At 25.8% G+C, this 15357-nt stretch overlaps 2 long non-coding RNA genes across 7 annotated transcripts in view; one reads left to right on the forward strand and one right to left on the reverse strand.

Annotated features, from left to right (window-relative positions):
• Positions 1-8072, forward strand: part of LOC126301637 (uncharacterized) — a 319704-nt gene extending 311632 nt beyond the window's left edge. For 2 of the 4 annotated variants that reach the window (XR_007553066.1, XR_007553065.1), the window contains exon 3: positions 7290-8072. This is a non-coding gene — a long non-coding RNA (uncharacterized LOC126301637). Of the gene's footprint in view, positions 1-7240 lie in introns of all 4 variants that reach the window. The other 2 variants (XR_007553064.1, XR_007553063.1) reach the window with 1 other exon arrangement.
• The window catches only part of LOC126301634 (uncharacterized), a 377864-nt gene that overhangs the window by 246154 nt on the left and 116353 nt on the right, over positions 1-15357 (reverse strand). For 2 of the 3 annotated variants that reach the window (XR_007553061.1, XR_007553058.1), the window contains exon 1: positions 2739-3164. The exons of the other annotated variant lie outside the window; for it this stretch is intronic. This is a non-coding gene — a long non-coding RNA (uncharacterized LOC126301634). Of the gene's footprint in view, positions 1-2738; positions 3165-15357 lie in introns of those variants that run through there. 3 annotated transcript variants of the gene reach the window in all.

Consider the following 15357-nt stretch of genomic DNA (forward strand, 5'->3'; position numbering starts at 1 on the left):
TATAGCAACTGCATTTATAGGATATGTCTTACCCTGAGGCCAAATATCTTTTTGAGGTGCAACAGTAATTACTAATTTATTATCAGCAATCCCATACTTAGGAACAGATTTAGTCCAATGAGTATGAGGAGGATTCGCTGTTGATAATGCAACATTAAATCGATTCTTCACATTCCATTTTGTATTACCATTTATTATTGCTGCTATAGCAGCAATTCATTTATTTTTTCTTCACCAAACAGGATCTAATAATCCTCTTGGACTAAATGGAGATATTGAAAAAACTCCATTCCATCCATACTTTACCTTGAAGGATTCTATTACATTTGTAATAATAACATCATTATTAATTATACTATGTTTAATTAATCCTTACCTATTAGGAGATCCAGATAACTTTGTACCTGCCAACCCATTAGTAACACCACTTCACATTCAACCAGAATGATATTTACTATTTGCATATGCAATTCTACGATCTATCCCTAATAAGTTAGGAGGTGTTATTGCATTATTTTTATCAATTAGAATCTTAATAATTTTACCATTTTATAATAAAACACCATTCCGAGGCATTCAATTTTACCCTATTAATCAAATTTTATTCTGAATTATAGTAGTTGTTGTATGCTTACTAACGTGAATTGGTAAACGACCTGTTGAAGAACCTTATATTATAACAGGTCAAATCTTAACAATTATTTACTTCACATATTTCTTAATTAATGTCCATGTCGCAAACGCATGAGATAAATTAATTAAGGAATAAAGTTAATTAGCTTAGGAAAAGCATATGTTTTGAAAACATAAAATTAGAAGTTTAACTCTTCTATTAACTTTTCTCAAAAAATTTCACTAAACAAATGAGATAAATAAAATCTTTAAACCAACAAAGAAAATAAAAAAATTCAAACGTAAAGGTAAAAAACTTTTTCAAGCTAAGTACATTAATTTATCATAACGGAACCGTGGTAATGTTCCACGAACCCAAATAAAACCAAAAGATATAATAGCAAGCTTAATAAAAAATATAAAAGAATAAAAATCACCGCCCAAAAAAATTAAAGCCAATAACATTCTTATGAAGACAATTCTAGTATATTCAGCTAAAAAAATTAAAGTAAAACCACCCGCACCATACTCAATATTAAATCCTGAAACTAACTCAGATTCCCCTTCAGCAAAATCAAAAGGAGTACGATTAGTTTCAGCTAAGCAAGAAGCAAAACAAGCTAAAGCTAAAGGAAAAGAAATAATAATAAATCAACAATAAAGCTGATAGTTTATAAAATCAAACATATTAAAACTACCAATTAAAATAATTAAAGACAATAAAATTGAAGCTAAACTAACTTCATAAGAAATTGTTTGAGCAACAGAACGAAGAGAACCTAATAATGAATAATTTGAATTAGAAGATCAACCAGCAATTATAACAGTATAAACACCTAATCTAGTACAACATAATAAAAATAAAAATCCATAAGAAAAAGAACACATATAAGTTAAATAAGGAAAAATTACTCAAACGGCTAAAGAAATCATTAAATTAAAAACAGGGGAAAAATAATAAAGTAGGTAATTAGATATAATAGGAATTGGCTGCTCCTTACAAATTAACTTAATAGCATCTCTAAATGGCTGAGGAATTCCAACAAAACCTACCTTATTTGGACCCTTTCGAATCTGAATATAACCTAAAACCTTACGCTCTAATAAAGTTAAAAAGGCAACACTAATTAAAACACAAATAACCAATAAAAGAAAATTCAAAATAAATATAAATAAATCATAAAGTATCAATACTATTTGTAGAAAAAATCTACATAAATGAATTCTAAATTCAACACATTAATCTGTCAAAATAGTAAATAAATTAATATTAATCAATATAACAAAAAATATTTTAACCATATGGTCCTTTCGTACTAATATGGATTAACACTCTTAGGATAGAAACCGACCTGGCTCACGCCGGTCTGAACTCAGATCATGTAAGAATTTAAAGGTCGAACAGACCTAATCATTGGGCTCCTGCACCCAAAATTTTTCTTAATCCAACATCGAGGTCGCAATCTGCTTTGTCGATATGAGCTCTCAAAAACAATTACGCTGTTATCCCTAAGGTAACTTAATCTTATGATCATAAATTATGGATCAAAATAACAAACATAAATAAATGATATAATAATGAAGAGTTTATCTATTCTTCATGTCACCCCAACAAAACATCATCATTAAATATAGAAAGACAAACAAAAAACTATATAAAAGTAAAATGTCAAGCTCTATAGGGTCTTCTCGTCCTAAAGAAGAATTTAAGCCTTTTGACTCAAAAGTTAAATTCAAAAATTTATTAAGAGACAGTTGATTTCTCGTCAAGCCATTCATTCCAGCCACTAATTAAGAGACTAATGATTATGCTACCTTTGCACAGTCAAAATACCGCGGCTCTTTAAAAATACGCTCAGTGAGCAGGCCAGACCTCAAAATATAAACAAGAGGACATGTTTTTGATAAACAGGCGGAAATCAATTTTGCCTAGTTCCTTATAATAAGTTCACAAGGTAAAAATTTCATACAAATAAATATACTAATTCTATCATTATTACAAAAATTTTAAAATTAAATTAATAATCTTAATAAAAAACCTAAAATATTTATAAAATCAAAATAAAAAATAATGTACTAAAACGTAATCTTAAAGATAGCTGGTTTAAAGCTTACTATTATATTACTATAAAATAAATTATAGGTTATTAACTTCAAAGCTTATCCCTTAAAGAATAAATAAGTTAATATTTTTACTTAAAAAATTAAATAAAAACAAATAACTTTAAAAAATTAAATTTTTTCTTAAGAAACTAGATATCTTGGGAAACGATTAACATCTCATTTCTATAAATAATTTAATAATAATTATGATACATTATCTATAAATTATTTATAAATCAACCCAAATCGAGACAAGTAAAATAAATACTAAAATTTTGATAAACCCTGATACAAAAGGTACAATAAATAAAATCTACTTAAAAAAATTTAAAATAATATTTCATAAAACACTTACATTACCAATAAACTATAATTTAAAAAATCAATTCTATAAAATATACTAAGACAAAAATACAATAAAATTATTTATATTAAATAATTAAATAAACAAAAAATAAATATAATAAAATAAATAATCAAGATATCCTGATTTGCACAGAAAAATTTTCAGTGTAAATGAAACACTTTACTAATAAGTTATATCTTGAAACTCTTCCTAGATACACTTTCCAGTACATCTACTATGTTACGACTTATCTCATCTAAATTGAAGCTACTTTAAAATAAAATAGAATAATCAATAATGAGAGCGACGGGCGATGTGTACACATCTCAGAGCCAATATCAGTTAAATTAAATAAATTAAATTACTACCAAATCCACCTTCATTAACAGTATTTCACTATCAAATCCGTTATAAACAAAAATCTATTGTAACCCACCTCCTCTTAACTATAAGCTGCACCTTGACCTGAAATATTTTATAATTATAAATCTTGAGAATTATAACTCTAAAAAGAATATAATTAACATTTAAAATAATAGGGTATCTAATCCTAGTTTATTATTTAAATTTCACAGATTCATAAAAAGGGCCACAAATAAATTTTAACATTTCACCTTACAAATTTATATTTCAACCCTAATAATATAAACAACTGTTTTAACCAATAATATTCACTTGTATCAATCGTATAACCGCGGCTGCTGGCACGAATTATGCCGATACTTAATCAATTGCTAAATCCAAAATCACTTGTTAATGAAACCAAATTACTGCAAAAAGAACATTTAGTCTAACAAAACTTACATATAATACAAAGAAAAAGTGAATAAACAAGCAAGAATAAAACTTTTAAAAATAAAAAATAAGAAAATTTTTAATCTATTAATTCAGGAAAAAATAAAAGATTCAAATATTTAAAGAAAAAAAAGAAAAAATCACAAACATTAACAAAAAAAAAAAGAAACGCCCCTATGTATGACCACAACAACTTCTCTATTATATATAATTAAAGATTAATACAGTTATAATAGTTGTTATATTGTTTTCTATTAATGATTGTATTACAATTCATTTTGGTAAGAATCCAAGGAATGGTGGTAGTCCACCTAAAGATAATAAAGATAAGAATATTATGAATTTAATTTCGGTTTTTATATTTCTGGCTGAATAAATTTGATTTATGAAAAATAAATTTATTTGCTTAAATAACAAAACTATAATTAATCTTAATAGTGAGTAAATAATGAAGTATAGTTCTCAGATGTTTTCTCTGACTGTTAATGATCTAATTATTCAACCAAGATGTCTGATTGATGAATATGCTAAAAGTTGTCGTAAGGATGTTTGATTTAAACCTCCTATTGCCCCAATAATAATTCTTAAGATAATAATTGTTCAAATAAAAGTTCTTAATTGAATACAATAAGATAAGACCATTATTGGGGCGATTTTTTGTCATGTTATTAATGTTAAACAATTATTTCATCTTGATGCTCCTATAACTTCTGGAAATCAGAAATGGAAAGGTGCAGCTCCAATCTTTAATAATAGTCTAGATCTAATTATTATTGATGGGATAAATTCTGTTTCCCATCCCATGGGATATTTTATTTGAATCAGCAAAATTGAAAATAATAATATTGTCGATGCTATTGCTTGGACAATAAAATATTTAATTGATGATTCATTTATTATAATATTTTTATTTCTTGTTAGGAGCGGAATAAATGAAAGTAAGTTGATCTCAAGTCTTATTCAAACTCCAAATCAGGAATTTGATGAAATGGACAGGATCGTTCCTATCATTAATGTTGATAGGAAGAGAAGTTTTGTAGAGTTGTTGGTCATTAAAAAGGAGAGGATTGATACCTCTATAAATGGGGTATGAACCCATTAGCTTGTTTAGCTTACCTTTTTACATTAAGGTGTATGATGCACGTTAGTTTTTGATACTAAAGGAGGTAGTTTAATTCTATCTTATGTAATTTTAATGAAGGTAATTTTATTTACTTTTTACCCTATCAAGGTAACCCTTTAATCAGGCACTTCATTTATTTAATATATAAATCGAAAGTTTTTTTTTGAAATTCTTTTATGTATTATTTTGTTTAATTAGGATTAATTTATCCTGCTCATTTTATTTTTATATATATATATATATATAATAATTAATTTATATTAATATATTACATTTAATTGAAATTAAAGTATTATAAGTTCATCTTACCATTATCAATTGATTATTTTAATGCAATTATTTACCTAGGATTATAGCTACTTATGTTTTTAGCTTAAAATAGGTTATTATAATATAATATATATAATAATATGTAATTTAATATTTAATATTATTATAATTGTATATAATAAATAAAATTATTAATTTAAATATAAAATATTATAATTAATATAAATAATTATATTAATTATAATAATATAATTATGTAAATTATCTATAATTAGATTATTTAACTAATATATATGAAAGTTAACTTAATATAAAAAAAAGAATTCATATTAATAACATATTATATTAAATTACATAATTGTATAAAATATACTTATTATATTATTTAATCTTTCTTTATTTATTAGTGAAAAGAAAGATTAAATAAGAAAGAATATAATACATTTATTGCTATACATGTTCCATATTAATCTTTAATTATATATAATAGAGAAGTTGTTGTGGTCATACATAGGGGCGTTTCTTTTTTTTTTTGTTAATGTTTGTGGTTTTTTTCTTTTTTTTTCTTTAAATATTTGAATCTTTTATTTTTTTCCTGAATTAATAGATTTAAAATTTTCTTATTTTTTAATTTTAAAAGTTTTATTCTTGCTTGTTTATTCACTTTTTCTTTGTATTATATGTAAGTTTTGTTAGACTAAATGTTCTTTTTGCAGTAATTTGATTTAATTATCAAGTGATTTTGGATTTAGCAATTGATTTAGTATCGGCATAATTCGTGCCAGCAGCCGCGGTGATACGATTGATACAAGTGAATATTATTGGTTAAAACAGTTGTTTATATTATTAGGGTTGAAATATAAATTTGTAAGGTGAAATGTTAAAATTTATTTGTGGCCCTTTTTATGAATCTGTGAAATTTAAATAATAAACTAGGATTAGATACCCTATTATTTTAAATGTTAATTATATTTACCAGGGTACTATTAGTTAAGGTCTTTAAACCCAAAGAATTTGGCGGTATCTCATTCCATTCAGAGGAACCTACCCCATGATTGATAATACACGATTTACTCTACTTAATTTATTTGTTTGTATATCTCCGTTATCAGAGAATCTTTTTAGAGTTATAATTCTCAAGATTTATAATTATAAAATATTTCAGGCCAAGGTGCAGCTTATAGTTAAGAGGAGGTGGGTTACAATAGATTTTTGTTTATAACTGATTTGATAGTGAAATACTGTTAATGAAGGTGGATTTGATAGTAATTTAATTTATTTAATTTAACTGATATTGTTTCTGAGATGTGTACACATCGCCCGTCGCTCTCATTATTGATTATTCTATTTTATTTTAAAGTAGCTTCAATTTAGATGAGATAAGTCGTAACATAGTAGATGTACTGGAAAGTGTATCTAGGAAGAGTTTCAAGATATAACTTATTAGTAAAGTGTTTCATTTACACTGAAAATTTTTCTGTGCAAATCAGGATATCTTGATTATTTATTTTATTATATTTATTTTTTGTTTATTTAATTATTTAATATAAATAATTTTATTGTATTTTTGTCTTAGTATATTTTATAGAATTGATTTTTTAAATTATAGTTTATTGGTAATGTAAGTGTTTTATGAAATATTATTTTAAATTTTTTTAAGTAGATTTTATTTATTGTACCTTTTGTATCAGGGTTTATCAAAATTTTAGTATTTATTTTACTTGTCTCGATTTGGGTTGATTTATAAATAATTTATAGATAATGTATCATAATTATTATTAAATTATTTATAGAAATGAGATGTTAATCGTTTCCCAAGATATCTAGTTTCTTAAGAAAAAATTTAATTTTTTAAAGTTATTTGTTTTTATTTAATTTTTTAAGTAAAAATATTAACTTATTTATTCTTTAAGGGATAAGCTTTGAAGTTAATAACCTATAATTTATTTTATAGTAATATAATAGTAAGCTTTAAACCAGCTATCTTTAAGATTACGTTTTAGTTCATTATTTTTTATTTTGATTTTATAAATATTTTAGGTTTTTTATTAAGATTATTAATTTAATTTTAAAATTTTTGTAATAATGATAGAATTAGTATATTTATTTGTATGAAATTTTTACCTTGTGAACTTATTATAAGGAACTAGGCAAAATTGATTTCCGCCTGTTTATCAAAAACATGTCCTCTTGTTTATATTTTGAGGTCTGGCCTGCTCACTGAGCGTATTTTTAAAGAGCCGCGGTATTTTGACTGTGCAAAGGTAGCATAATCATTAGTCTCTTAATTAGTGGCTGGAATGAATGGCTTGACGAGAAATCAACTGTCTCTTAATAAATTTTTGAATTTAACTTTTGAGTCAAAAGGCTTAAATTCTTCGTTAGGACGAGAAGACCCTATAGAGCTTGACATTTTACTTTTATATAGTTTTTTGTTTGTCTTTCTATATTTAATGATGATGTTTTGTTGGGGTGACATGAAGAATAGATAAACTCTTCATTATTATATCATTTATTTATGTTTGTTATTTTGATCCATAATTTATGATCATAAGATTAAGTTACCTTAGGGATAACAGCGTAATTGTTTTTGAGAGCTCATATCGACAAAGCAGATTGCGACCTCGATGTTGGATTAAGAAAAATTTTGGGTGCAGGAGCCCAATGATTAGGTCTGTTCGACCTTTAAATTCTTACATGATCTGAGTTCAGACCGGCGTGAGCCAGGTCGGTTTCTATCCTAAGATTGTTAATCCATATTAGTACGAAAGGACCATATGGTTAAAATATTTTTTGTTATATTGATTAATATTAATTTATTTACTATTTTGACAGATTAATGTGTTGAATTTAGAATTCATTTATGTAGATTTTTTCTACAAATAGTATTGATACTTTATGATTTATTTATATTTATTTTGAATTTTCTTTTATTGGTTATTTGTGTTTTAATTAGTGTTGCCTTTTTAACTTTATTAGAGCGTAAGGTTTTAGGTTATATTCAGATTCGAAAGGGTCCAAATAAGGTAGGTTTTGTTGGAATTCCTCAGCCATTTAGAGATGCTATTAAGTTAATTTGTAAGGAGCAGCCAATTCCTATTATATCTAATTACCTACTTTATTATTTTTCCCCTGTTTTTAATTTAATGATTTCTTTAGTCGTTTGAGTAATTTTTCCTTATTTAACTTATATGTGTTCTTTTTCTTATGGATTTTTATTTTTTTTATGTTGTACTAGATTAGGTGTTTATACTGTTATAATTGCTGGTTGATCTTCTAATTCAAATTATTCATTATTAGGTTCTCTTCGTTCTGTTGCTCAAACAATTTCTTATGAAGTTAGTTTAGCTTTAATTTTATTGTCTTTAATTATTTTAATTGGTAGTTTTAATATGTTTGATTTTATAAACTATCAGCTTTAATGTTGATTTATTATTACTTCTTTTCCTTTAGCTTTAGCTTGTTTTGCTTCTTGCTTAGCCGAAACTAATCGTACTCCTTTTGATTTTGCTGAAGGGGAATCTGAGTTAGTTTCAGGATTTAATATTGAGTATGGTGCGGGTGGTTTTACTTTAATTTTTTTAGCTGAATATACTAGAATTGTCTTCATAAGAATGTTATTGGCTTTAATTTTTTTGGGCGGTGATTTTTATTCTTTTATATTTTTTATTAAGCTTGCTATTATATCTTTTGGTTTTATTTGGGTTCGTGGAACATTACCACGGTTCCGTATTGATAAATTAATGTACTTAGCTTGAAAAAGTTTTTTACCTTTATCTTTGAGTTTTTTTATTTTCTTTGTTGGTTTAAAGATTTTATTTATCTCATTTGTTTAGTGAAATTTTTTGAGAAAAGTTAATAGAAGAGTTAAACTTCTAATTTTATGTTTTCAAAACATATGCTTTTCCTAAGCTAATTAACTTTATTCCTTAATTAATTTATCTCATGCGTTTGCGACATGGACATTAATTAAGAAATATGTGAAGTAAATAATTGTTAAGATTTGACCTGTTATAATATAAGGTTCTTCAACAGGTCGTTTACCAATTCACGTTAGTAAGCATACAACAACTACTATAATTCAGAATAAAATTTGATTAATAGGGTAAAATTGAATGCCTCGGAATGGTGTTTTATTATAAAATGGTAAAATTATTAAGATTCTAATTGATAAAAATAATGCAATAACACCTCCTAACTTATTAGGGATAGATCGTAGAATTGCATATGCAAATAGGAAATATCATTCTGGTTGAATGTGAACTGGTGTTACTAATGGGTTGGCAGGTACAAAGTTATCTGGATCTCCTAATAGGTAAGGATTAATTAAACATAGTATAATTAATAATGATGTTATTATTACAAATGTAATAGAATCCTTAAAGGTAAAGTATGGATGGAATGGAGTTTTTTCAATATCTCCATTTAGTCCAAGAGGATTATTAGATCCTGTTTGGTGAAGAAAAAATAAATGAATTGCTGCTATAGCAGCAATAATAAATGGTAATACAAAATGGAATGTGAAGAATCGATTTAATGTTGCATTATCAACAGCGAATCCTCCTCATACTCATTGGACTAAATCTGTTCCTAAGTATGGGATTGCTGATAATAAATTAGTAATTACTGTTGCACCTCAAAAAGATATTTGGCCTCAGGGTAAGACATATCCTATAAATGCAGTTGCTATAACTAAAAATAAAATCACTGTACCAATTATTCAGGTATGTATATATATATATAAGATCCATAGTAAATTCCCCGTCCTACATGTAAGTAAATACAAATAAAAAATATAGATGCTCCATTTGCGTGTAAGGTTCGGATAATTCAACCATTATTTACGTCTCGGCAGATGTGTACTACACTACTGAATGCTATTTCAATATTTGATGTATAATGTATAGCTAAAAATAGTCCAGTTACGATTTGAATTACCAAACATAACCCTAATAGGGATCCAAAATTTCATCAAAATGAAATATTTGTGGGGGCAGGTAAGTCAATTAAAGAGTTATTAATAATTTTAATTAAAGGATGTCTTAATCGTAAGGGTTTATTCATTAGTAATTATCTTATTTTACGAATAGGTACCTGATTAATATTGGTGATTTTAACAACTGCTAGTAGTGCTAAAAATATATAAATTATTATTATTATTGTAATAATGAATGTTGGTCTATTATATAATTTTTCTAAAGATATTGTTATTTCTTGATAATTGATTGAATTATCAATATTTATAGTTTCGGTGATTTTGAAAAAGTCTATAAATATAGATATATCTAGAATAATTAATATTAATATGATAAATACTCACATTATTAATGTAATAATTATAGTGATTGATTTAGGCTGAAATATTTCGTTTGATGCAATTCTTGTAATGTAAATAAATAATACTAGTATACCACCAAGAAATGTTAAAAATAAAATATATGATAATCAATATCTTTCTATTATTGTTCCTGTTATTAATCCAACTAGGAAGGTTTGAAGGATAATAAAAAGCATTATTGATATTGGGTGTCTTAATTTAATAAAATTAATATTTATTACATTTGATAATGATATAATTATTATTTTGATCATTTCAGGGGTTAGTTTATTTAAAATACCGGTTTTGGGGACCGATGATGGAAGCTTTTCCACCTCTGAAGTTTTAAAAGTGGGGGCTGGACTTATTTCCGGTTTACAAGACCGGCGTTTTTTTTAAACTATTAAAACTAATGTTTATATTCTCTATTTTTACTTCTTTATTGATTTATTTTGCTGGTGTTTATGTTTTTTCTTCTAAACGTAAACATTTATTAATGGTTCTTTTGAGATTAGAATATATTGTTCTTTCTTTATTTATGTTAGTTATTGTTTTTCTTATTGAGTTTGATTATGATTATTTTTTTCCTGTTATTTTTTTAGTTTTTTCTGTTTGTGAGGGTGCTCTTATTTTTATATCTTTTGTTATATATATTTCTTCTTTGGTTATTTATTATAGAGAGGATTATATATCTGGTGAAAAGAATATAAATCGTTTTATTATTATTGTTTTAATATTTATTCTTTCTATAGGTTTTTTAATTATTAGTCCTAATTTAATTAGAATTTTATTAGGTTGAGATGGTTTAGGTTTAGTTTCTTATTGTTTAGTTATTTATTATCAAAATGTAAAATCTTATAGTGCTGGTATATTAACTGCACTTTCTAATCGTATTGGTGATGTTGCTATTTTAATTTCTATTTCATGAATGTTAAATTTTGGTGGTTGAAATTATATTTATTATTATGATTTTATTTCTAATTCTTTTGAAATAAAGCTCATTACTATATTAATTGTTTTAGCAGCTATAAATAAGAGAGCTCAGATTCCTTTCTCTTCATGACTTCCTGCTGCTATAGCAGCTCATACTCCTGTTTCTGATTTAGTTCATTCTTCTACTCTTGTTACTGCTGGTGTTTATTTATTAATTCGTTTTAGACCAATATTGGATACTTATAATTGTGGTTGATTTTTACTTTTAATTGGTTGTATAACTATATTTATGGCTGGATTGGGCGCTAATTTTGAGTTTGATTTAAAGAAGATTATTGCTCTTTCTACTTTAAGACAACTTGGTTTAATAATAAGAATTTTGGCTATAGGTTATCCAAAGCTTTTATTTTTTCATTTATTGGCTCATGCTTTATTTAAGGCATTATTATTTATATGTGCAGGTTCAATAATTCATAATTTGAAGGATTCTCAGGATATTCGTTTTATAGGATCAATTGTTAATTTCATACCTTTAACTTCAGTTTGTTTTAATGTTTCTAGTTTATCTTTGTGTGGAATACCTTTTTTAGCGGGATTTTATTCAAAGGATTTAATTCTTGAGATGGTTTGTTTAAGATGAATTAATTGTTTAATTTTTTTTCTTTATTTTTTTTCTACTGGTTTAACTGCTTCTTATTCTTTTCGTTTGTTTTATTATTCAATATCTGGTGATAATAATTTTTATTCTAGATTTTCTTTTGATGATAAGGGTTATTATATTTCATTTGGAATAATTGGTCTATTGTTTGTTGCTGTTTTTGGTGGTAGTCTTTTATCTTGATTAATTTTTCCTATTCCTCATGTGATTGCTTTACCTTATTATTTAAAGTTTTTAACTATTACAGTTGTTATTTTAGGTGCTTATTTAGGTTATCTTATTTCTAATTTTGATTTTTCTCATAATTTATTTTCTTTAAGTATACTTTCTTTTGTTAGATTTGCTGGTTCTATATGATTTATACCTTTTCTTTCAACTAAGTTTATTAGATATATTCCTTTAAAAATAGGTTATTATTCATCTAAGTCATTTGATTATGGTTGAGGTGAATTACTTGGTGGTCAAGGTTTATATAGATTATTTATTTATTTAATTGGTTATATTCAAGGTTGATATGATTCTAATTTCAAGATTTATCTTTTAACTTTTATTTTTTTAATATTTATTTTGGTATATATTGTTTTTCGTTTACTTAAATAGCTTATAATTAGAGTGTGACACTGAAGATGTTAAGGAAGTATTTTTACTTTTAAGTATTTATAAATATAGATATATTATTTTTACAGTGAAAATGTAATGTTTTATTTAAACTATATAAATTTTAGAAATGTTAACGGAGTTTAACCGCTAATATAAAAAGTTAGCAGCTTTCATATTGGCTTTACATTTCCTTAATTGGAACTATTATAGTTCAATTATATTATTAACAGTAATACGCCTCTCTTTGGCTTCAATTAATAAGAATAAGGGTAGTACATACCAATCTTCCAGGTCGAAACTGACTGCAATATTTCGCTTCTTATTCTATTTAAGGTTGATTGATAATATCAATAGTTTTTGAATGCAACCCAAATGTTATATTTAACTACAACCCTTTATTCTGCTCATTGTAATGCTCCTTGGTTTCATTCATGGTATAGTCCTCCTAATAGAACTAGAATAAAAAATATTGTTGATACTGTTCAGATTATAATGTCTGAAGTTTTAAAAATAATTACAATTGGTAGAATTAGTGCAATTTCTACATCAAAAATTAAAAAGATTACTGCGATTAGGAAGAATCGTATTGAGAATGGTATTCGTGCTGATCTTTTTGGATCAAACCCACATTCAAATGGTGATCTTTTTTCTCGATCATTAATTAATTTTTTTGATAGTGTTGTTGCCAGGATTATAACAATTATTGGAATAATAAATCTAATGAAAACTCTTGTTGATAGAATTAGAATTGTTTTTCTTGATTTATATCAAGCTTTCTGATTGGAAGTCAAATGTACTATTTATACTAGAAAAACAATTATCTACCTCATCAATAAATAGAGATATATAAGAATAATCATACTACGTCTACGAAGTGTCAGTATCATGCTGCTGCTTCAAATCCAAAGTGATGTCTTGGTGAAAATTGATTTATTGAGTGTCGAAGTAGACATGTTGATAAAAAGATTGTTCCAATAATTACGTGTAAACCATGGAATCCTGTTGCAACAAAGAATGTTGATCCATAAACTGCATCTGCAATGGTAAAAGGTGCTTCTCAATATTCATATGCTTGAAGTATTGTAAAGTATAGTCCTAATAACACTGTGAAGAATAATCCTTGTAGTGCTTGAGTATGATTAGATTCCATTAAACTATGATGTGCTCATGTTACTGTTACTCCTGATGCTAAAAGAATAGCTGTATTAAGTAATGGAATTTGTATAGGGTTAAAGGGTTGAATTCCTATTGGAGGTCATAGTATTCCTAGTTCAATTGTTGGTGCTAATCTTCTTCTAAAGAATGCTCAAAAAAAAGAAACGAAAAATAATACCTCTGATGCAATAAATAAAATTATTCCTCATCGTAATCCAATTGATACAAATCCTGTATGTAATCCTTGATATGTTCCTTCTCGTACTACATCTCGTCATCATTGAATTATAGTTAGTAGGGTAATTCCAAATCCAATTATGAATAAGTTAATATTAAATAGGTGGAATCATTTTGCTAGTCCTGATACTAGCACTATTGCTCCAATTGCTCCTGTTAATGGTCAAGGTCTATAGTCTACTAAGTGGAATGGGTGGTTTGAGTGAGTTGTTAACATAGGTTTAATATACTTCTCTAGAATATAGAGTTCTTAGAATTGAGAAAACATAGGCTTGAATTATTGCTACTGCTGATTCTAGAATTAATAGAAGTATTTGTCCAATAATTAGTAATGAGATTAAGTTTATTGCTATAGATGGTCCTGTGTTTCCTAATAAGGTTAATAATAAGTGTCCTGCAATTATATTTGCTGCCAACCGTACTGCTAATGTACCTGGTCGAATAACATTACTAATTGTTTCAATTAGTACTATAAATGATATTAATGCAGGCGGTGTACCTTGTGGTACAAGGTGTGTAAATATATGATTGTATGGTTAATTCATCCAAATAATATAAATCTTAGCCATATAGGTAGGGCAATTGCAAATGTTAATGCTAAATGTCTTGTTCTAGTAAAAATATAAGGGAATAATCCTATGAAATTGTTAAATAATATTATAATAAAAATTGAGATGAAAATGAATGTTGTTCCATTAAATGATTTTGGTCCAAGAAGTGTTTTAAATTCATTATGTAAGGTTAAATTTAGTTTATTTCAGATAATGTTAATTCGTGATGGTGTAAGTCAAAATAGTGATGGGATTAATAATAGTCCTAGAAATGTTCTAGTTCAATTTAATGATAAATTAAAGATGTTAGTTGATGGGTCAAATGTTGAGAATAGATTTGTTATCATTTTCAATTTAAGTTTTTTATTTCAATTGTTCCTTTTTCTGCTCTTTTAATAAGGTTAGGTTTAAATGAGAAGAAGTTTATTTGATTAAACAAGATTAATGTAGCTGAAAATATAATGAATAGTGAGAATCATATAAGAGGGGATATTTGAGGGATTTGGATATAATTTCCCCATCAGAAGTAGTCGTTAATTTACTATTATTTGGTTTAAGAGACCATTACTTACTTTCAGTCATCTGATGAATTTCAAGGTGTACTAATTTTTTTTAGTTACTTTAGATTGACACTCTAATGTTATTTATTTTAACTAA

This window comes from Schistocerca gregaria, unplaced genomic scaffold, assembly GCF_023897955.1.
Source record: "Schistocerca gregaria isolate iqSchGreg1 unplaced genomic scaffold, iqSchGreg1.2 ptg000077l, whole genome shotgun sequence".
NCBI classification, from domain to species: Eukaryota; Metazoa; Arthropoda; class Insecta; order Orthoptera; family Acrididae; genus Schistocerca; species Schistocerca gregaria.